Here is a 22,386-nt window from a genome sequence, read left to right as displayed (position 1 = left end):
TGCATCAAACCCCAAGCCCCTAAAAAGGCTGAAGAGTGACCCTCTGTGGTAACCAAAACAGGCAAGCAACAGAGTAGGCTCCTGCAGCAAAATCAGCATGACCCAAGCACAAAGCTCAGGGACTCCATCTGATGACAAATCAGCTGTAGAATAAGGGACAGGACTGAGTCCTCTCTGTGGGCAGTCAGTGGCAGAGGGTCAGCAGCACAGGCAGCTCCCAGGGGTCGTTGCTCTAAACCCCTGCTCCAGACGACTGGACAGACAGTAGATGAACAAGTGTCCCAGATGCCTCCCCCATGGACAACAAAGAAAGAGACAGAGATAAACCATGTGTAAGCAAAGGAATGGACAATGAAAGACTCCCAGTTTCCAGAGTCTCCACACCAGTGCTTGAGCCACTGACCTTCGCCATGTGGGAAGATGCTATAAGCACAGCCTCAGGGCTGTAGGCTTTGAGCTCCTCATGGACACCTCTCAGCTCCTCTGCTGTGGCATCCATGGTAACGGACTGGTCTGGAATAAAAATAAGGAGGAAAAAAAGTGCTGTAATGATGTCTGAAACAGAACCTTGGCTCCATGGAGGAACCATGTGCAATGTCATGCGCAGTGTGGTCCAAGGGCAATGTTCAAGGTCTGAGCGACTTCAGTAGGGGCAGAGCTGCTACAAGCCTCTCCCCATTCTTGCTAGGGAAGCTTCTTTTCACATTCTCAAAAGAGGGCGAGGCCTTTCACACCACACAACTCTTCTCTCTTAGAAGGAGACCTTCCAAGGGCCCTTTTGAAGCGTCACTAGACTAGCAGTGAATGGACAGAGGAGAGGGCTAGGCATTACCAGAGGAGAAGAGGGGCAGACTCACTTGCACCTACTCAGAGTGCCCTCACCTTGTAAGTGAGGAAGGCAGGCAATGCACTCAGCAGCCCATAGGCAGGATGTGGCCAGAGTGGTGCAGGTGTAGGGTGCCAGCAGCCCCAGCAGGGACCCAAATTGCTCAAAAGGCTTTTGCAGCTGAGAGAGAGGGAAAGAAATGAGTGTGCCTGGGTCTGGCTAGTGATATTCAAGTTTAGGACCCTAGGAAGGTGAAAACAGGAATACATCCCTGTGGGACCCTGTCTGCTAGGGAAGCTTTCTGCTTCTCAGGGTGAGGCTGCCATGAGGACATCAAGGCAAGAGAGTTAGACCATACTTACTCTGCAATAGACTGTCTCCTGATAGGCAACAAGCAGCTGGGAGCTGGCCTGCAAGGCCCCATCTCTCTCCCACTCCTTGTCAGAGAAGAACCATGGCTCAAGAAACTGTCGGGAGAGCAAAGTACTGTCAGAGGAATCTTTAAAACAGCTCAGAGGAACCATTTCAACAGCAGACATCACCATCACCACTGGAATCCCTCCAAGCAATCTGATTTTTTTATCATCTGGATACAACCCAGGCAGACCAATTCCCCTGAAGCCAGAGGAGCTGTTGAGTGACCCCGGCCCAAGATGGTGCAGCTACTAGGGATATCAGTGGGATGCAAGGGAATTACCATCCATTGCCCCAAGGACACCTTGGGATGTAGCATGAACTGACCTAATATAGCTGATGTTAACAGAGTAATAATAGCGATATATAACCATATTAGTCTTGTCTTGTAAGGAACCTGAAAACTTCATTTTGTATCCTTCTGCTTGACATAAATGAATAAACTCTGCATAGCCTTTATGTATGAGTGTTTGTAAAAGGGTGAATGGTGAGAGAATGGCAGAGGCAGGAGAAGATTTAGCTGTTTGTGTAAGCAACAAGGCACCAGATGTGTAAATTACCTGCCAGTAACTAACAAATGCTTGAAGAATCTCTTTGAAGCTTGAGGGCACAAAGGAGAGAAGAAAAAAAAAATGCAGCCATGTGGGCACCAAAACACTCCAAAGCTAAAATAAGCTGAAGACAAAAGAAGAACAACCGCAAAAACAGAAGCTGGGTACAGAAAAACCCCAAAGCACTAAAACAAAGGATGCCAAGCCCTAACAAAAAAAAACAACACTTTGAAAATGCCAAGTTGGGCGAGTCTACTGCCGTTTCATCGCAGCACAGATGCATCTCTTCACCCCACTCCAGCTGTTATCTTCAAATCATCATCTACTCAAGCTTGCATTGGCCACCCTGGGCTGATATTGAACAACTATATCTGGTGTATGTGTGGATGAAATGGTTTTTTTGTGTAGGTGTATGCCTGTGTGTAATGATGTGTATGATGATTTGTGTGCATTTGTATGAATGGTGTGCCTGAACCTCTATGTCTAACTCATGTGATCAATAAGCGCAGCACCTTGCCTTATCCTTTTTTTTTTTTTTTTTTTTTTATATATAAACTCACTCACTCAAATTGCCAATTGCTCAAATCGTAACAGGGAGACTCCCCTCATTTGTCCTGCTGAGGGAAACCTTCCTCCCTGTTTCTTTGGCCCATTGTCACCTTCCCCAGAAGAAAGATCTCTTCCTGCTTCTGCTAGCTACTCACATAGACCATCTCCATGAACCAACTCTCAGTGGAGTCTTCTTCAAGCAGGCCCCTCATGAGCTCACCCAAGGCCTGCACAGACAACTGGTGCAATGACTGCAAGCAGGAGATAGAAGAGGGAAGCTCAGGACCAGCTGGGGTGTGCGTCACAAAAGTCCAGAACCATTCTAAGGAGGCCAGGGGTGACTGCCAGGACCCAGAGCAGGCTTGGGAGCAGGTCCCAGCAGGTGATGCCAGAAGACAGCTGTTTAGGTGTACTTGTATTTGGAAAGAGTCCCGAGCTGTCTCACCCTCCTCCCTCAGCTGCTGCACAGCTGGAAGAGGTAACGGGCACTTGAGGCAGTCATCAAGGATGTTTCTGTTTTCATCCAGATTCAGCGAGGGTTTCACCTTGCTGGCAGAAGAAAGAGGAAGAAAAGCCCTCAGTCACAATGACTGCCAGCCCCAAGGGAAAGTGGGTCTAGAGCCAAGATATGATCTAAAACCTAGAACCCAATATTCAGCCCCCACCATGGACTTGCACTCCCCACCACTCCTAGTTGTCCTGCAACCACCACCACCAAGTCTTTCAAGTCCAAATCTCCAAGTGGACCAAACACATTCAAACCCTCACTGGAGACCTGATGTGAAGAGTGTCTGCTGGGAGAGGGCATTACCAGGGAGAGTAGCCACTGCCAAGATGTTTTTCTCAAAGGTTTACAGGGGGAGGAAGTGTGAGAAACCCCCCAGCTCCATTACTTGCAGGCGGCCGCAGGTTACTCATGGAAGCACTAAAGTCCTCCAGCGTGCTCAGGGCGAGGTCCAGGTGGCCCTTGGCTGAGAATGCCAGGATGGTGATGACTTGCTGGAACCCAAGAAATGCATTGGTGAGCGAGCATGATCTTTTGGCTGACAGACCCAAGAGTCCTCCTTATCTCCCCTGATACTAGAACTGCCCATCCAACCTGGAACAAGCAAGGGGTCTGAGGGAAAGGACAAGAGAAGGCCATGAAGCAAACCAGCCTCAGACACAGAGCAACAGAGAAGTGAGGACATGGGAGGACCTGGACACGTTTGGAGAGAACAGGGTCCTCACTTCTCTCAGAAACATTCATGCAATCTGTGTCCTTCAGAGATTTCTGGAGCTGGGATTTCACATGAGCAATGTCCTGGCAAGAGGCCAATGTGGTACTAAGTGCCTTATATAGGAAACTCTATAAAAGAGGGAGACCAACATCATGAAAGAGCTGGGAACAGAGTAGCCTGCTGGTCAGGATAAGAACAGCCCAGAAACACACCTATCCCTAGGAAGGACCAAGAAAGTCCAGCCCCAGCACTCACACACCCAGTAACTGGCCTCACTCTCTGCAGGGAAATGGCAGCTAAAGGCAGACAAGGAGTCCCTCTGAGCAGCTCCCTTTGGATCAGTAAAGAGAGCAGAGAACCAAAAGACAATGCCTTTGATCAAGAAAACAGAACAGAAAAGCACAAAATGACAAATAGTTCCCACATGGGGTTGGCAACTTATCGGCAGTCCCTCTATGCCAGGTGCGTGCCAAGTTGTTCCAGCAAAGTCAGGCATCCCTGATCAATGCTGTTTGAGGGGTCACCAGGAAGGTCCCTTGGTCAGTGTGACAGCCGAAAAGTATGCCTGTGTGATGAAGATGCTTGCTGAAGGCTCTATGAAGATTAGAACAAGTGTTTTTCTGCATTTGTTTAGATATTAAGCTACATGTTGTTGCTAAGAGCCTAATTAAACTTTAAGCCGTAGTAAGGCCTAGTAAATTTAGCAAAGCCTTGAGGTAGTAAGGCCCTGTGGTGTAGTTAAAAATTACCTTATCAAAGGAATGCAAGGCTTGTACTGCTATTGGTCAGTTTAAGGACAGTTGACGTAAAACGAAATCTGAGTGGTTGTATGTTATCAGTACCATTCAGAAGCTATAAATTAGCTGGAATATCCGGAAGTCATTCTGAAGGAATATACAGCTCTGTGAAAAGGATTAGTTAGCTGTTGGAATGGATCAGTGGGACCATGGACCTCGAGGAGCCCAAGAACTGAACTCCAGGTTCCTTCCTGGTGCCTCTCAGGAAGCACTGATCAGGGATGCCTGACTTCACTGAACTTTGTGGAAAGAGAAACTTGTTGTACAACAGGCAGAGGGGACTGCTGATAAGTTGCCAACGCGAATTGTTTTAGTCTGTCATTGTTTGTCTTGTTACTATACGTAGTTGCGTTTTTGTTAAATCAATAAACCTTTCTTACCTTTCTATCCCCCACCATACTCTCATCCCTGAACCTTCCTCAGGCACCTGGGACAGTCAGGATCTGGTCCTCACTCACACTGGGAGTCCAGGGTCCAGGCTTGGTACAGCAATGGTCCTTCGAACTGGTTACTTGACATGTGTGTTCCTTTATGCCTTGTCTTATGCTAATCTGTTGGCTTTAGAGCCAGCAATCTTGCCCTATAGCCTTTACCCTATGGGATTAAAAGGTGTTAGAAATTATCATGAAAGGTTACTGCCTGAATTTGGGTTCACCCAATAAGCAAATTACACCACATTACTTTGAGGTTTGAAATTAGCTTTACTCTGCCCAAGCTCAACCCCTTGGTTTATTATTCCTTGGAATGTGCTAATTATATTAGGTGGCCAGATCTTGTTATGGCTGACCTTTAAAAAAACATGTTAGACCAGCTAATCTTATAGTTCTGCTTATTTTTGGGGCTCGGTCAGTCCCATGATCAGTGCAAACAGTTAGATTCAACACGCTGGTTAAATTGTGACAGACAGATTCCACTTGCAAGTTGCAAGCTTTGCATTAGCTAAATCTTAACTGCTAGACAATTACCTGGATGTCTCCAAGAGCATATTTATTGCTCATGATAGTAACGCCTCTGGTTCTGGCCACCACACCTTGCTTGTTACCTTCCATAGTCATGAGTAAGATGGGAATCTTGATCCTCCACTGCTCTCCGATAGCAGTGTGGATTGTGCAATGCAGAACCCACAGTCCCCTCAGGGCAGAATGTGCATGGCTGTTGTCACCCAGGGCTAAGGCAACCACCTGACAGTGAGAGAAATAGAGGCTCAGCTCTGGAGCGAGGCTCCATGGCTTTCTTTAGGAGGGAAACTGCCCTCCACCATACATGGCCAGAGCATTCAGTCAGACATAGGCCAATGTGCTGTGCTTGGCTGATCCTGCATGCCCTTCTGCAGACTATGAGGCAGGGGCAGAGCCTGGCTCTGCTCTGCAAAGGGAAGGGAACTCTACCAGCACAGGGCAGCTCTGAGTGTGGGAAGAGACAGAACATATTCCTCCAGTTAAGGTTACAGGCACATGTACCCCACACCTCTGGCAGGTACCTTTCCAGGGTTATGCACCAGGAGTCACGCCAGCAGCCCCTGGGCCTTAGGAAGTTTGGCCATGTGTGAGTACTTTGGAACAGGGGTGATGCTGCTACAAGCCTGTCCATTCCCAATGTGCTCACCCATGTATGCTCTGGGAGCTAGGCACAACAACTGGCACTTTCATGGCCCCTTCCACGTCTAGATCTCAAGGAGCTCTCTCCCCCAGCCCCTCTGTGAGGCAGGCACTGCTCAGTCATTGGATGCATGGGGAAGCCAAAGCAAAGAGGCCCCAAGATTCCCCTATAGCACAGCATAAATCTGGGGCAGCTCTGGGTTGTGGGAGCCCACATTGCCTGGCTCCCCCTCCAAGGTTGTAATGACTCAAGTGTCCCTCCTGCTTCTGGGCTTCCTCGTAGTGGATGGAAAAGGCCAAAGATTTTCAGTGAGGTAGGTGGAGCAGGTTCATCCCACAGGGATCTGGATTCCAAGCCTCCTTTGCTGGGGTCCATGCAAGCCACTTCTCCCTCCCATTGCGGTTACTTGGCCAGGTCCCCAGGGCATCAGCACGGGGGGCGGGGGGAAAAGGGTGGTCAGAGTGCAGCTGTACTGAACTGGCACTATGTCTTCCAGCAGTCAGGGCCATAACACCTGGAGAAGAGCCAGACAGCTTGGACTCAGCTACTTGTACCCCTGCACCCAGCTCTCTTCATCCAGTCCTCAAGGGCAGTCTCCTTCACCAGTGACCCACCTACTTGAAGGTCCTTCCCTCACTCGTGATCTCACATCTGTTTCAGGAATAGCTGATCTCTCAAACTCTGTTCTAACACTGGCCAAACAAGTCTCAATTTCAGAGAAGACTGAACAGAGCAAGGAGAGAGAATGAGGAGGCTCTCTCAGCACAGGGATTTTTTCCAGTTGGCATGTTGTATGTCATTCCTTAAATGGCAGCAGCTTGCTCCATAATTCACAGCCAGCATTGGCAGGGTCATGGAAATGGATCATGGCCAATGCAGAGAATTGCCCAGTGGAGATGTACAGGGGATGAAGAGAAATGCTTTGAGAATGGAAGGGCAGCAACTGGTCACTTACTTGTCTTATGCCACTGATTGAGACACCCAGATTTTCCTAGGAACTCCACATAAGTGGCTCGGATGCTCTGTTCCTCCTCAGCATCCTGACTAGAGCAGTTTTTAAACTTCTTCACAAGATACCAAGAGAAAGCTCATGAGCTAGTCAAGAGGCACTGATTGGACACTCAGTCTCCATCTCCTCCACAGTCAGCTTGAATGCTGCAGTTACCACTGATTTTAAGTTCTGCTCAGAGCACAACTCACTGGAGCCAAAAGAAAAAAGACGAAGCTAATGGAGCAAGTTGCCAGTTCAGAAACACCTCAAACACTGTGCAGCAACTTGCTGGATACAAAGTGTTTCTAGGGCCTGGGAGTGGGTCATGTCTTGAAAACAGCCAAGTATTCACTTCCCTCCTCCTTCAGATTCAGCCCAGGGGACACAAAAGTGTGCAGGCATCACACACCCACTCTGGTCCATCTGCTCCAGGGGCCCAACCAGCTCAATCCTCTGGGTCTTGTCAATGTGATTGTATCAATGGGCCAGGCTATGTCCTGGGCACCAAGACATGTCATTGCGAATCTATGTCTACAAGAGAGCATTGCTGTTCAAGGAAGAAGTTTCCCCAACAGACTGTACGGTCAGGGTTTCTACTCCTCAGTGCCCAAAAGGGCAAATCTTAGCCTCATCAGAAGTTGTACATAGTGCAGGTCAGAGTCTGATCTTGCTGACACCCTGGGGAAAATCCAGAGTAGCTGCACTGACATCACAAGAGCTCCCTTAGATATGTACCAGTGGAAATGGTCTGACCCTGGTTCTAATGACTCAGCCTGGCAGCCTTGTGGCACCCCATGCTCATGCTCAAGCCAATGGCAGGCTTCAGCCTGCTACGACAGCAGCACCAAGTCTCCAGCCTCGATTTCTCTTACCATTTGGCTGCTAGACAAGCTGGACTGCTTGAAAATATAGGCTACTAAGTCCCAGGCCCAGTCATCCAGGTCCTGCACATTGAGCAGTGTCCTGCTCACCAGGAACAGCTTTTTTCACCTGGAGGGGACAGACTGGAGTCAGGACTGCCCTTATGCCCAAATGGTGGTGGGTACTGGCCATGGCACAAACCCTCCCTCAAGCCTTAGAAAGGATGACAGGGCAGGGAAGAAGGGTTCCCAGGCCTCCAATTTTATTTCTAGGGTTTTTAAAGAGGCAAGAGATCAATGTGTCATTGCTACTCAGTAATCCCATATCAGCATCCAAGGAAAAGCAGATCCGCTCTCCACTATCTGATAACACTGCCCTAGATCCCAACTCTCCCCAGCTCTGGAAGCAGAGGGAGATGCTCTCTTCGCTGCCTTCCCTGAAGACACCGATAGGGAAAAAAGGTTCTCTACAAGAGAACCAAGAATCTCAGATGGGAGTTGTGTCAGGTCCATGTGCCATCCCCAGCAAAGCCACTACTCACAAATCACCCCACCTCAGTACTCTGTGTGGCAAAGTGGGTATCCTCACTAACCTGAGCTAAGCGCCCACCACCTGCCTCTGGGCACGTTGCCCACCTGTCTCACCCACCACACCTTGTCGGCAAATAATAGGTTGATAAATAAGGTGGGAGGCTGCCCATTACTGCACCTCGATATTTGGGGGTGTCCACATCTCCGTACCTCCCCTATACCATGGCCCAAACCTCACAGATGGCATCCAGATGTTTGTTTCCCTGGCCTCCAACCAGAGCATGCTTAGGCCACACTGCAAGGCCTCACTCGCACACAGAGTCATACCATCTGCTTCTCTCCTGGGCCTCACTCACTCCACCCTCTCACAGGGTCTGTCTCACTTCAAGAACTTATACCACCTTGCTCCCTCTTGGAGTGGGCTCCCTTTGGCCATAGGCTTCACCAGTCTGTTACTTGGGTGCAGACGTACGGTCTGTTGGGCCTCTCCTGTGACCCTTGCCCGGGTAGTGGCCAGCCAATTACCCAACCGGGTCTAAGTATACTCAGTCCCCTTCCATGGGGACACTACAAGTCTGCATGTTTACTGGCCTTCAGCCCTCTAGTTCTTCACCCCCTCTACTTGGGGTCTTGGGGCTTCCCAGGTGGGCTCAGGTGGCCATAGCTGTGCCTAGCCCTCTCTGCCTCTGTTGTCACCTCACCTGACCCACCCAAAGGTGGAGCTGGGGTTAAAAGGTGCCTCAACCCACCTTTCACCAGGGTGGTAACTGGCTTGGCATTTACTGGGGGCTCCCACACCACTGGGAGCCCCACCAGGCCATCCACTCCCAGCAGGGTACAGTTTTAGGTCATGCCCAGGACCAGAAGCCTCCTGACCATTCTCTACAGCTCCTGCCCTTACCTCCAGTTGACACCAGCAGCCTGGCAGCCAGGCATTGTTGCCTGGCCTTCCAGTAGCAAAGTGTCCCGTTTATCTGGGCAGCCCCGAATCCAAAATGGCTGTCCTCATTAGGAACTGCCAGCTGCTGCCTTCTGGCCCTTAGAGTGGCAGGCACAAACAGTGCCCTGCCACACCGATCACCTCAAGGCCTTGACTAGTTCACATTTTTTCCTTGTTCATCTCTAGCACTGGAAGGAGAAGGAAGGCACAATATTCTTGTGTTCTGGGAGCTCACCCTCCACAGCAAGATGCACCCAGATTGCAAAAGACCTGCTTGTGGTAATCTGCACAAAATCTCCTGTCCCTAACTGTAACCTGGGAAAGTTTCTTGGGCCATAACAAAAGGTCTCATTAACCCTCTTAACTTTTCAGAGTGCTGCCAGGAAAGGTGTCCAATCAGGATTTGGCCCTAGCTCTCCTGTATCATCCAGCAGGACTCAGGGTGCTACTGGCCCTCTGGGACCGAGCAGCAGAGGACGGAGGTGTGGCTCTAGCTCTACACAGGCAGGGCTCTTGAGTGCAGCTAAAGCAGGATAGGTTACTCATCCTGGATGGTCCTAATTCAGTTCCTGAAGGGTCAGCCAAGACATCAGTCAAACACATTTGCTCTGGTCATAATTAGTCAGCAGCAATGATGCCACTAAAGATTGACAGGGACCCCACACAGCTTGCCTCCTTGTCAGTCTTGAGCCAGGAGCCCACAAGGGAAAAAACACATTGGTCTGGGGAGAGACAGGCTGCAGGGGAGAAGAGCACAACTTCAGTACTCCTTGTTCTCATTCCCCTTTCCAGGGTTTGAGATAGTACAGGGAGGTTTGAAGGAAACCCCGGTGTCACTTGGAGTCTCTTCTCCTTACCGAGCAGGTGGAGACAGTAGAACACCTTGACCTGGTTCTCTGGTCTTGGCAGCCATGTGATATAAAACACACCTGTGGAAAGAAGGGAAGGGATTCTCCACAGTCCTATGTGGGTACAGATGGAAGTGTGGAATGGATCCTGAACTCCCACCGTCTACAAGTTGAACCAGAGACTGAGTCCCAGGGGACATCACTGCAAATCACAGCAAGAGCTAAGAACTCAGAAAAGGTCTAGACCAAAAGCAAGAGGGGATCCTGATTTTCAAGTCCCTTTAGCAACACAGCTCCTCTTGGCTGGACTCACACTACAGATCCGATTGTTCTGGTCCTGACTCACTATGACAGAGGGATTTACATGGATCCTCCCATCGGTTGAGCTAGACTGAGGGGAGACAAGGAGGCCACCACCCGTTTTCTTCTTGGGCAAGCAGAGAGCTTGCCAGCAGAATGGGGCTTGGCACCACTAATCAGCTGGGTCTGGCTGGCTAATGGGAGTTGGAGCTGCTGGGCCTCAGGCTGAGTGGTACAGGATCAGCCTTCTCTTACCTGGGTGTGTAGGGAAGAGCAGATGCTGTTGAGTTTCCCCCCCAATCAGGGAGAAGGGCCTGAAAAATCATAGGCCACCTACAAGATCTGGCACAGACTTCAACAGATGGTGCAAGTCAAAGGGAAAGTTAAAGAGGAAAACCATGGAGATAGCAAGAACAGAATTAGTGAGTGAGAAAAACAAAAAAACAAAACCCAAAAAACAAAAACAAAGCCTCACTGCCCCATGCTTAGTGCTTTATGGCTTTGGTGCTGGAAGTTCACATCTGCAACTCTGACCATACCACACTGTGCTGTTTGTGTCCCTGCTCCATACCCTGAATACACCCAACCTGCATTACCATTCTCTGGAGGTTTAGATTCATTCCAAAGGATGCCAGGAGGAGAGTGGGTCCCACAGGCCACGAGTGTCATAGGCCCCAAAAGTGACTGCCAGGACCAGCCAGCATCTGCCCACACAGCCCCAGGGACACGAGACAAAGGAGCACAGAGCTGAAGTGGGGTTCTCCCCTTGGGTAAACCTGTGCCATTTCAGGGGGCTGCCCAGGTGCAGACAAAAGAGAGCACAGCCCATCTCACCTAGAAGAGACATGCTCCACAGGCAGTGGGGTGGTAGCCATCCACTTCTATAAACCCACAGCAGGGAGCCCCAAAGCTCCACGTTTTAAACTCCCAGGCCCCGACCATACATAATCCTTGCACTCCACAAGAGAAATCCTCCCTACCTCAAGGAGCTTTGAGAGGCTAAGCCCAGAAGGAACAGACCAAAACTCAGCTGGAAGGAGTGGCAGTAGTAGGTTTCTTTTGTCTACCCTTATCAGACTTCCCAGAAAATGGAAGCAGCATCCCCAACACAACCATGATCTACAGATCCAGCTGCTGCAAGTTTAGCCCCCAATGGTAAGTGAGGCTGACCCATTAAAGGGGTCTTGAACTGCACCAGAAAAGCACCAAGAGAGCTACAGAGTTCTTAGAGCAAGTCACACACACACACACGGGCCAATGCTGGTTTCCCAGGTGGCATCTCACATTGGTGACATGAAGATTGTTGACCCCTCTCTTGTATTGCTGCAAGAGAAGAGGGGAGCCTCTAAAAAACAGTATTGCAATGCCTCATGGTGGAGGAGGCCCATCGTGGGTCCCAGCACCTTGACCACAGCCTGCTGCAGCTACAGAGTGGGAAGGCAGGACTGAGTCCCTCCAACAGACTTTTTGGGAAGTGGATCAGGAGGCACAACTTCTCTCTCAGGTCAGCAGCATCCTTGGTCTGTTACTGGACCAGCCTTGTCTGCATGGTTCCCACCTACAGTAGCTGGGAAGGGCTGTGGGATGTGGCCCTTGTTCATGGATCACACCTCCCTGCTGTGCTGATGTGCCCAGATTCGTGTGCAGAGAGAGAGGAGAGAGATCCTCTTTGGTGACCAGGGGGATGGCAGCAAGGGAGTCATGCCTGGAAGGAGCTGCCCCCTATCCCAGGGTCACTGGCATCTATTAACACACACAACCGCACACTGCATGGTCTCCCTCAGGAACAGCTGATCTCTGAAACCCTGTTCTAATACTGGCCAAACGAGTCTCAAAATTTCAGAGACTGAGCAGAGCAAGGAGAAAAACTAAGGAGGCCATTGCAGCACAGGGATTTTTTCTAGTTGGAGTGTTGTGGGTAGAGCAGATTCTCTGGCACATGTGAGCCCCCAAGATTGGGTCTTTTCTGCCAGGACTGCACAGACAGACTCTGCTACAGAGCTAGAAAGGCAGCAGCCCTCACCTCTGGGTTGTCGCTTCTCAGCCAGCTGCTGCTCATGAGGTTAAAGGGAGCACATAGGAACAGTAGTCAGCTGCCTGACAGATGGGGAACAGGCTCTCACCCCACATCTGGAATTTCAGGTTGGCAGCCCAGGCAAAGCCTTCCACAGCTGCAGAGGGGGAGAAAAAGACGAGACATTTGCACAGGAACATTGGAGTGAGGAGCAGTAGAACATGGAGGCCAGGTGGTCATGACAAATGTCCCAGCAGCCCCTGCGCTGGTTGGGGCGGATGGAGAATTTGGGACAGGTGGAACAGGCACCAGGGGCTACAACTAGGATTCAATCTGCTCCATTTGCCCCAGGGCTTAGAGGAAGCTCCAGCCCTGGTGACAGCCCCTGGGAAATACCCTGCAAGAGTCATAAGAGGGCCCAATCCTTCTCACTGCTCAGAGCCTTTGGCTAGCCCAGGGAGGAAGGATTCTCCACTTGTGGTTGGATCAGGCCCAGGAAGCACAGTGGAGGCTCCGCTTACCAGCGTGGGACACTCCAGTGAGGCCCAGGCTCTGTTAGGCCCCGAGTGCCTAGCGGGGGCACCTGCAATAGGGGCTGGCACTCACCTCCACACGGTGCCTGCTTTATCTGGTGGGTCTCCAACAGCCTCAGCACAAAACATGATTTGCTGAGCATCAGCACGAGGAAGGGCTCAGACCTCAGTGCTGCGGGAAAAGGTTACATTGTGCAGTTAAAGACATTCCTGTCCACCTTCATCCCTCATTCTCAGGAACGTGCTGGGTGAGCAGCACAAAAGGGGTTTTGAAGATGTCAGAGAAACCCACACAGTGACCGCCTTTATGTAGGGCAATCCTCGGTCTGCTGCCTCTCCCATGCCCAGATGCAGGGGAGGAGGAGGAGGAGGAGGAGGGTCCTGCCCACCTAATCTCTACTTCTTCCTGTCCTGAAGGCCCTTCCAGCCATTACAGAAGTTAGTGCTGGCACCTTAAAGCCAGGAGCCAGGTTCTTTGGGCCTCAAATCCAGCTCAGTTGTGATGGTCCCATTAGATAGGAATAGTATTTATCCCCTCCCTCCACACAGTTCCTGATCAGAACCTGGAAGCAAGGGAGGCAGTTCTGTACCACAGGCTGAAGCCAGGTTGCCCAGTATTAAAAAAAAAAAGCTGGCGGTAGCTCCATGATGCCCACGTGACTGCAGCTCATACAAATCACTTAATTGTAAAAAAGGTGCCAGCAAGTGCCACAAGGATTTTTCCCTGAAGTCAACTTCAGTTCATCATTTTCTTGCTAGAATAAGAAAACTGAAGCAGATGCCTGACACAGTTTATACAATGGTGTCAGACTGTGGATAAAATTGCATCCTCTGAAAGGGAGGGAGAATGATGCACTAGCCTCAGCTCCTTCAGTGGCTGAGTGTCTGTCCACTCCCTTAAGTCCATTTCATCCTTGGCTCCAAGCAAACCATCTCCCCCAACACCTACCAGCCACACACTGTAATAGCTGTTCTTGAATTTGTTAAGTCCCCCAGTAATTCCTTGCATGAGATCCCTCACTCATAAGTGCCAACTGAAAACGCTTGGCTGAACAATATTTTGGCTGTTTGACTGGCCAACTACAGGATTCATCTGGGCTGTAGGACACAGCTTCAGTATGGACCAGGAAGCTTCTTGGACAATGCTGTCCCCTGCAAAGCACCTATGCACTCTGGTCTCTCAGCAAAACAGCTGCCCAATGTTTCAGAGGAGCTCAACACTGGGTTGATTCCTGTCCATGCTCTCCAGAAACATCTGGAGATCAGTCTCGAGCAAGCCTGCAACCTCTGATCAGGGTCCATGCAGGCGATACACCATAGGCTTAAGCTACATTGGACCAAACAAATTAAGCATAGACTTACGGTCTTGTGGGGAGAAACTGGGCAGAGCTCACTCACCTGGGTCTCCCTCATGTTTTTGGAGACCAAGTGCATGATCCTCCTGACAAGGCTCCTATCCAGGCTCTGCATGTCCCCCTGAAAGACTTTATCCAGGCTGGAGTAAGCAGTTACTCTCGCCTCCTGGGAACACACTAAGAAAGAGAACAATGGGTTTCTTTTGAGACTAGTGCCAGATCATCCAGGACTATGATGCTGGACACCAGCTACCCAAGGATTGTTTTACAGCCACTCTAAAGTTGGGGAGGGGGGGGAAGGAGGAGGACGACTTTTTCCCTGGACAGGAACACAACCCAGGGTTTGTCCTCTCATGCAGATGTTCACAGCTGGCACTAACAAGGGAGGAGTGTCAGGCACTGTGAGGGCACAGTGCAACAGAATGGCAGCAGACAGAAGTATGATCAGAAAAGCAGTCAGATGCATCACAGGCACTGTCGCCCCAGTTTACTGGGGAGGTGGGACTATTTGATGTCCTCGGATGCGCCGCTGGATCTGGGCGGCTGGGGGGGGAGTAGTCACCGGCCGAGTTGTCTACATCCTCCGGATCCCTTGTAGGAGCCCAAAGATGGCCCAATGTTACGTCCCAGCAGGGGCAGGTCCAGCCTGGCCATCATCGCCATTGCGCAAAGCTGTCTCGGCGGTGGGCGACCAGCACCATGACGACACCAACTAAAAGTTCTTGGAGTGGGTTATCGCATTGGCATCCGGCACTCTATGTTCTTGCGCGCGGTTCATAAAAGGCTAAAAAGCGCTTTAAAAAAAATTAAAGCCTAAAACTGCAAGAGGGGGCTGCCACTGGGTATGGCGACCAGCGCCTTAAAAATACCAATAAATTATGGGGGACAAAAGAGAAAACAGGGTGTGCTCGTGCAGGTCATAGGTTCAAAACTAGTGCTCCCCCAGGGGACACCGAGCAGAGCACCCCAGACAGTGCCCACCGGCTTGCAAACTGAGTCAGCTCGCTGGCGGCTACTGCCCAGTAGTACTCCGCCTGGAGACACACGCGAAGGACACAGAGAAAAAAAAAAAAATGCCTTGAGGTCACCGGGAGCCTTCCCGGCCAGAGCCTTCTTCCTGGATAGCCAGATGACAAGCTTGGCCAGAGCCAGGAGGAGGTTGACCAGTAGGTCCCAGGCCTTGGTGGGGTGATGGATGGGGTGTGCATAAGACTAAAAGGTGGGAGTGACTTGCATTTCTTTCAGAGGGGGACACATGGGGAGTAACAAGGAGCTGCCAGGTGATCCTGAGCAGCAAATTTAGCAGGAGTTTGTCAGGCAAGATGCTGCCAAGAATCATTGTGTGATTAGTTCCGATACTGAATGGAGATAGGAGTTGAAATTTGTGAATGAGGTTTCCCTAACCCTGTAGTCATACTTGGATGACAGCAAAAAAATCAGATAGGGAAAGTGTTGTGGCTCTAGACAGAGGCTCAGCACTCTTGGCTGTATTCCCAGTTCTTTTCCTGACTTGCTGGGGGACAGTGGGCAAGTCACTTCACTTCCTGGGCCAGAAGGCTGAGGCTTTTCAGGCTCACAAGGCTGCTGGGAAACTATATTAAATCTCAGTGCTGTGAGATACTTGAGGAAGACCCTAAAGAGGCTTACAAGCATTATCCATAGGGCGAGGGCTTGTTTGAATGTGGCTTATACCATATCTATCATCCACTGGGGAGGAGGGGGAGATGATTCCTATGTGATGCCCTGATACAGTGATAACACAATAATACAACAACGTGTCCTTGTTATGTGGCCTTTAATAGGCAGAAATGGAAGAGACACAGCAGATGGGCAAGCACCAGTTTTAGTTGGAGGTCTCACCCTGCACAGCCTTGGAAGAAAATTCTTAGAGTAGCCTTGTGATACAGAGCCATCACCCTACCTCCTCCTATTGGAGTCTCTCCAGCAGAAGGCTCCAAGTAATGTCAGGCTCCATGTCTGCCTGGCCAAACCCTGGGTCAAGATTGCCTTGAGCTTGGTCCAACAGGCATCTCCCTGCAGTAGAATCACTGGTGGAAAAGCCTGAAATGGAGAAAGAGAATTGTGTTGATTTCCATTGGTCTCATTTATTACCATCCACTAGCAGCTCTACTAGAGCTAAACAGGTTTTTTTTTTTTTTAGTACAGTCACAATGGGAGAGCTCTCCAGGCCACCCTTCTGGGTAGAGGTAGCTGGTACTGATAGAGGCACTTTCCCTAGTACAATTTAGTTCTGCCAAAAAGCCTTTCTTGATCAGTCAGATGGAGATGATGGTCTAGTGTCAGCCAGGATCAGAAGTCAAATTTTTTTTTTTTTAAATATATAAAAAGTCAGTCCCGCGTGCAATGGCCACAGCTCTATCAGCCAAAGGAGGCAAGAGTGGACCTGGTCAGGGAGAAGAGATGCATCTTCCCCTTGCTCTGTTATGCTAGAAAAATTGCTTGCAAAGTGGCCCAGCCAGCCAGTTGGAGGGGGAGATTACCACGACATTTGTTTTCAGGAAACTAAGGGAAGACGTGCAGACAATAGCAATTATTTTTTCCTTGACATTTAGTTGGAGAATTGGGAATCACACATCCAAAGTGATGGTTTACGGCCAAAGTTTTTGAAGGGTAGGTTATCTATGCACATATTAGTTGTGGGGAAAGGCTATTTAAAATTAGAGTGGTTCCCCAACAGCCACTAGTTAAAATGGCTCACCGTCACATGTATTAAGCACCCCATATTTTAAGATGGCCATTGGAGCACTTTAATTTAAAGCTTATTCAATGAGCTTTAGTTAAAGCACCCCCACAGCTATTTAAAAAATGTGGCAGGGAGGGGTTTAATACACATGACAGTGAGGCAATGCTGGAGCATTTAAATTGAGTCTGCTCCACTTTCTAATTGGAACACATTGGAGCAGGCTCAGTTAATTACAGCGTGAATCAGCACACCTAGACTGCCTTAGTGCTTAAGCTTAGGTAATGTATACAGAGACACCTCACACCACCCACCGGGTGGCAAGGGGGACAGGGTCAGAAACACCTCAGGGATGGAAGGAGGCCTTTCCCAGAACATCTAAGAGAGAGTCTCTGATGACTGGAGGCATGTTAGTGCTCAGCGGCTTAATTTGATACCAGGTCAGAAAATCACCCAAGCTATGATCCAGGGCATCAAGTAACACTGGTTTGCACAAGTTAAAGTCTGGCTCTAGAAAAGATGATTTTAGCTAATCCACTTACTGTGCGCTTCCAAGAACGGGTGTGGGACTAGAGATTAGGCATGGAGAACTTACCTCTGCCGGGTAGTTTCAGGATGACTTCCGGCGTTCAAGTCGACTTAAACAAGCTTTCCTTCCCTCATGCTGAGAAGCTCCCATCGAAGGCATCCAGAGCCACTCAAGTCGCCAGGTCCAGGACCCAGGAAAGAGGTGAGCCAACAGCCTTTGTGATGCAAGCACCACTATGACAACTAGGTGATCACGTCTTACCTCATAGGTGGCTGCTGACCAATAAAGGGGCTGTGTATCATGTAAGCTTTTACAGGGCTGCATAAGGCTCCAGATACAAGTATCCCCAGAGGAAACTAAATTTGTCTCCATGTAGAAGATCCTAGTCCCTCAGATCACCTCAGAGTTTCCCCATCTTCTCCAGGGGTGCTGTACCTTCCAACACTGATTCAGTATTTAAGTCTGCCCATGGTTGAATTTGTAAGAAATAAAAACAAGTAGGAGTTGGGAGAAGCTCCCTCTCACTTACTAGTTCTTGGCCTCCTTTGTTTTTCCATCTTATCCAAGAGGGTTTGTTGTAGTCTTCAGATGTTACAGGGCTGGGTTGCAACCATCTTGTCTATTCAGCATGCCAAATGCACCTTGCCCACCTGGGTCCTGGGCCCATCTACATGTAGGCCCCATCCGCCCCCTCCATCCAGTGCCCCCACTGGTGGGTGCGGGGTGGATGGCTGCTATGAAATCTACTAGAGAAGAAAAAAAAAAAACCCGATGATTTAGGGACTTTAAAACTTGGCCCAGTGGGAATCTCACACAAATGTTTCCTGAGATTTATATACAGATTTTCTAGGTGCTCTCGTTTCCCTCCCATATTGCTACCATATCCCCTAAATGTTAGTTATTTAACTCATACACGACCCCTGTCAGACTGACTATGGTCACTATTCTCAATTAGCAGATGAGGATAGGCGAGGCAAAGAGCGAGTAAGTGGTGGGTCTAGAAAACATGTGCTGGTGCAGGGAACTGAACCAAGACCTCAAGTCCCTTTTCAGAGACCTCTGATGTGTCAAACTCACTGCAGAGGATTTGCTCTTGCTTTTCCTGAGATGCCTGCAATTCATTGGGGAAGGGAACTTCTCCCTGATGATACTAGAATGGTTGCATGTACTGCAAAATGAATAGGTGTGATTAAGTGCAGCATGTGCCTGCATACACTGGAGGATATGCAAGACAAGTAAAATAAGTGGCTGGAGAAGTTGTACAAGATGGTGGAGCTGTTACAATTCCCGCCCCCCCCCCATACACACACACGAATATAGCATCTGGCTTAATCAGGCTCTTTGCTTCCTTCAAAACAGTGAGAGGCTGACACCCCCTCTGCACAGGGCTACCTGCATGAGCATTTCTCTGAATTTAGCAACAGCAAGGTCTGTGATCTTAGGTGCATTATGTCTCAACTCCATATCAGGGAAGTTATGCCAGAGTTTGCCATGCTATTAAGACTGGCTGTGCCACATCTTACAAAGGTGCCAAGCACAAGCATCAGTCTTCCAAAATAGTGCCTGCTAGTGGCAGGTCAGGCATACAGCATGTGCAGCAGTTTCCCCTTGATTATTGCATGCTTCTGGCTTGTCTCTTTCTGAAGTTCAGTCACCCTTTCACTCCTGCTGCAGGTGCTCAGCCTCTCTAAAAGCTAGGCCATAATCTTAACTCCTACTATAAAGAAATGGGATGTCTTCCATGAGCAATTTCCTCTTAGCTCATGCTCTCTTCAGATTTAAAGGAAGGAAGGAAGTCTGGTTTGGTGCCTGGGGCTACAGTTCCCCTCTACAGAAACTGGATTAAGAGAGAGTCTTGGTTCACTTCACAGACCTCTGGGGACAGGTGTCAGTCCCCAGTCAGGGACTGGTGTGAAACACTCTGGAGTGCAAGTCTCATTCAGAGCCTTGGTGCTGCTGTCTTTAGACATAAAAAAAAAAAAAAAAAAAAAAAAAAAAAAAAAAAAAACCCCCTCTGTGAAGTACAGCGATATGGGAGAATGAAAGGCTTTGCATGCAGCTAAGCAGCTCCCACATCATCAGATCTTGCCCCTTGGATCTCCCAGTCCTCAGAAGGTGAGCATTAAAAGGCCTCCATTCATACCCTCCTCACTAACTCAAGTGGCAACAAGTTCCTTTGACCTGGAAATAAGAGTGCAAGGTCTCACCATCAGCCACTTGGCATATTGCCTGCCCTCTGACCTAATGTAGTTGAGTGAAGCTTTGACTTTGTTCAGAGGGATGGGCAGGATCCAGACCCACCCAGCATGAGAACTGCAGCTACTGACAGTAAAGTGTCCAGGGAAGAAAGACAGGAGACGGAGTACTTAGAATAAATCACTCAGGCCAAGGCAGCAGGTGTACCAGTGCCCTCAGTTGGCCTGGCTGCACAAATGCAAACATGCAGTTAGCAATTAATTCAAAGCAGTACTGAGCTGCTCTGCGAGACAGATTTCACCTCCAAAATGCATGTATTTTTTATACAAACCAAAAGTAAAGTCTTTCCTGCCCAAGTGCAGGGGGGCAGGACCTGATGGTTTTGTAAAAGGTCCTTTTCAGCCCCCAACATCCATGGAAAGACAAAACAACCCCCCCCGCCCCCCAAAATAAACACAACCTATATATTTGGCTTTGATTTTCCCTCCCTGTTCTGACACAGGGTGACCATGAGTTTCTCCTGACCCCACAGAAAACAAATCTGGCAAAATGTCTGTGAAGGAGACAAATTTCAATCCTTACTTTTGCCCCCAAAGGAGGGGAAATAACTTTACAACCCCAAGCGAGAAACTGGTGGTAGATCAGCTTGGGTCCCAAACCACATGCGACTGAATCCTGCCACATTGCCAGCATGGGCTGGTTGTTTCAGACTTTGCTTTTTCTGATACACCAGTGGTTTGTTTTTTTAAAAAAAAAAAAAAAAAAAAAAAAAGGGAGGGATAACCAACACACAATCCATATCACACCATAAATTTTTATGGGATGGCAAGGCACCTGCAGTGTTTGCTGCAAGGGAGATGTGCGAGATCATCACTGCCCATGTTTGAGTTTGCCCAATTTGGCCAGCAGGAAAAAAAAAATTGCAGTGACTTGCGGCCACAGGGTTCCTGCAGCAGGATGGTGAATGGGTGTTAGCTACCTGCAGTGAAAGCACCTTTTTTGCAATTGGAGCTGTAGCACCCAATAGGACAGACATTAGGAGAAGCTACCTTGTCTGGATAGCGATGCACAAACAGGCACAGGCTGACAAATGCTTGTCTTTTCATTCCCCCCCCCCCCCCCCATGATGCCATCAGCTTCTTGACATAATGCACCTGATGATAGTCCTGGAATTTAAGCTTTTGGTAGTTTTTCCCTCCATGGTCTCATGCTTTCCCCACATCCCAGCTTCAAAAAGTCTCCCTTAGCATGGTGGCTGGAGGCAGTGTTCCTCTTGCCGAGCGTGCGGCCAGAAATCCTGTCTCGCTGTCACAGTTGCTTGAAATATCCTCATCTTCTGTGAGCTGTAAAGTCTGAAGGCCAATATCCTGGGGAGGGAGCTCACTGGAGTCCTCAGTCTCGTGCTTTCAAGCAAGCTATATGCTCATGGAAGGGAAGCCTCTCCAGGTCAGGGTAAAGGTGGCCCCTTGCGGGGAGATGTGGGTCCTCAGAGGAAGGGTTAAAATGAAGATCCTCTGTCAGTACAGGTCACTTAAAGGAAGGCCTCTTGTTGGCACCTGTCCACATCCACATTACACTGCTCATATTCTTCTGTTGGATACCTGGAGTCTCCCAAGGAGGGGCTGTCCCAAAGGGAGGTTCTCTCACCGTCTTGGAACCCCGAGGTGTCCTCCTCGGTCTCCCTCCAGACAAAAAAAAAAGTGAGAGAACCCACACCCTATAACGTTGGGCACAGACCCTCTGTCCAGCTGGGAGACTCCCAATTCAGAGCTGGGCTCCGACTCTTCCTGACTCGCGCTGGACACTTGGCAGTTCTAGTCTCTCTTTGGGAACCAGGGCATTTCAATGTAGGGTGTAAAACTGCTGTTGTCCTCCTTCTCCAACAAGGAAAGGAGAGGAGAGAAGCTGCTGGTAATGTGTTGTTTCTTGCTGAGGGATTGTTTCTTCCTCTTTTGTGATTCCAGTTCTTCCAGAAAAAGAACTTTTTCTCATTAGGCTTCTTCTCAAGAACCAATGGCAGAAGTCTTAAAAAAAAAAAACCAACCCCCCCACAAAATTACCCCTCCCCCCCAAAAAAACCCCCAAACAACTCGTGGGGAATGAGATTTGCAAGTTACAGGGAAGTTTTTCCTCTTTGACTGATGATGTTTAGAGCCAAGGCAATGAGTGTGCAACATGCCAGCATCACAGCCTTAGAGAACAACTCTGATCATGGACCGATCGGTAATGCAGCCCCAGCAGGCTACAGTAGAGTTATGCCAATTTACATATATAGGAACATCCTATCCGACTGGCTCACCCATTCCAAGTGCCAAGCATCTTTGCCTCCGTTAGCTATTAGGAAGACTTGCAGGAGCTTAGCAGCAGGATTGGATCCCCATCATCCCCAATCTTTTCATAACACAGCTTGAGGTCTCCTTATGCTTTTAGCAACTTATTTGCACAAACAGTTGGAGAAAGCACTGGCAGGAAGGAGGAAGAAGAGGACAACAGTGGCAAGCAGGAGTTTTTAGTCCACTCCAATACCATGAAATAGTTTGGTCACTGTAGACCATGGGCAACTGGTGCACATAGGAAGGAAAGGTGGAGGAGTAGCACTCTACATCAAGGAGGAATATACTTCCTCGTTAAT

The 22,386-nt window shown here is 49.3% G+C and overlaps 1 long non-coding RNA gene and 1 pseudogene across 1 annotated transcript; both read right to left on the bottom strand.

Annotated features, from left to right (window-relative positions):
• Nucleotides 1-270: 270 nt before the first annotated feature.
• On the bottom strand, nucleotides 271-2,566 carry LOC109320936. Its single transcript, XR_002103889.1, has 3 exons — nucleotides 2,496-2,566; nucleotides 1,189-1,293; nucleotides 271-1,006 (listed from the first exon to the last, which is right to left on the bottom strand). It is a non-coding gene; the product is annotated as an uncharacterized LOC109320936 (long non-coding RNA).
• Nucleotides 2,567-20,725: 18,159 nt separating this feature from the next.
• Nucleotides 20,726-22,386, bottom strand: part of LOC109320754 — a 20,007-nt pseudogene continuing 18,346 nt past the window's right edge.

The sequence above is a fragment of the Crocodylus porosus genome, unplaced genomic scaffold, assembly GCF_001723895.1.
Source record: "Crocodylus porosus isolate Cpor-Errol unplaced genomic scaffold, CroPor_comp1, whole genome shotgun sequence".
Lineage (NCBI taxonomy): Eukaryota > Metazoa > Chordata > Crocodylia > Crocodylidae > Crocodylus > Crocodylus porosus.
Note: the sequence above shows the minus strand (reverse complement) of the source record. Positions and strands in the feature narration are given on the sequence as shown.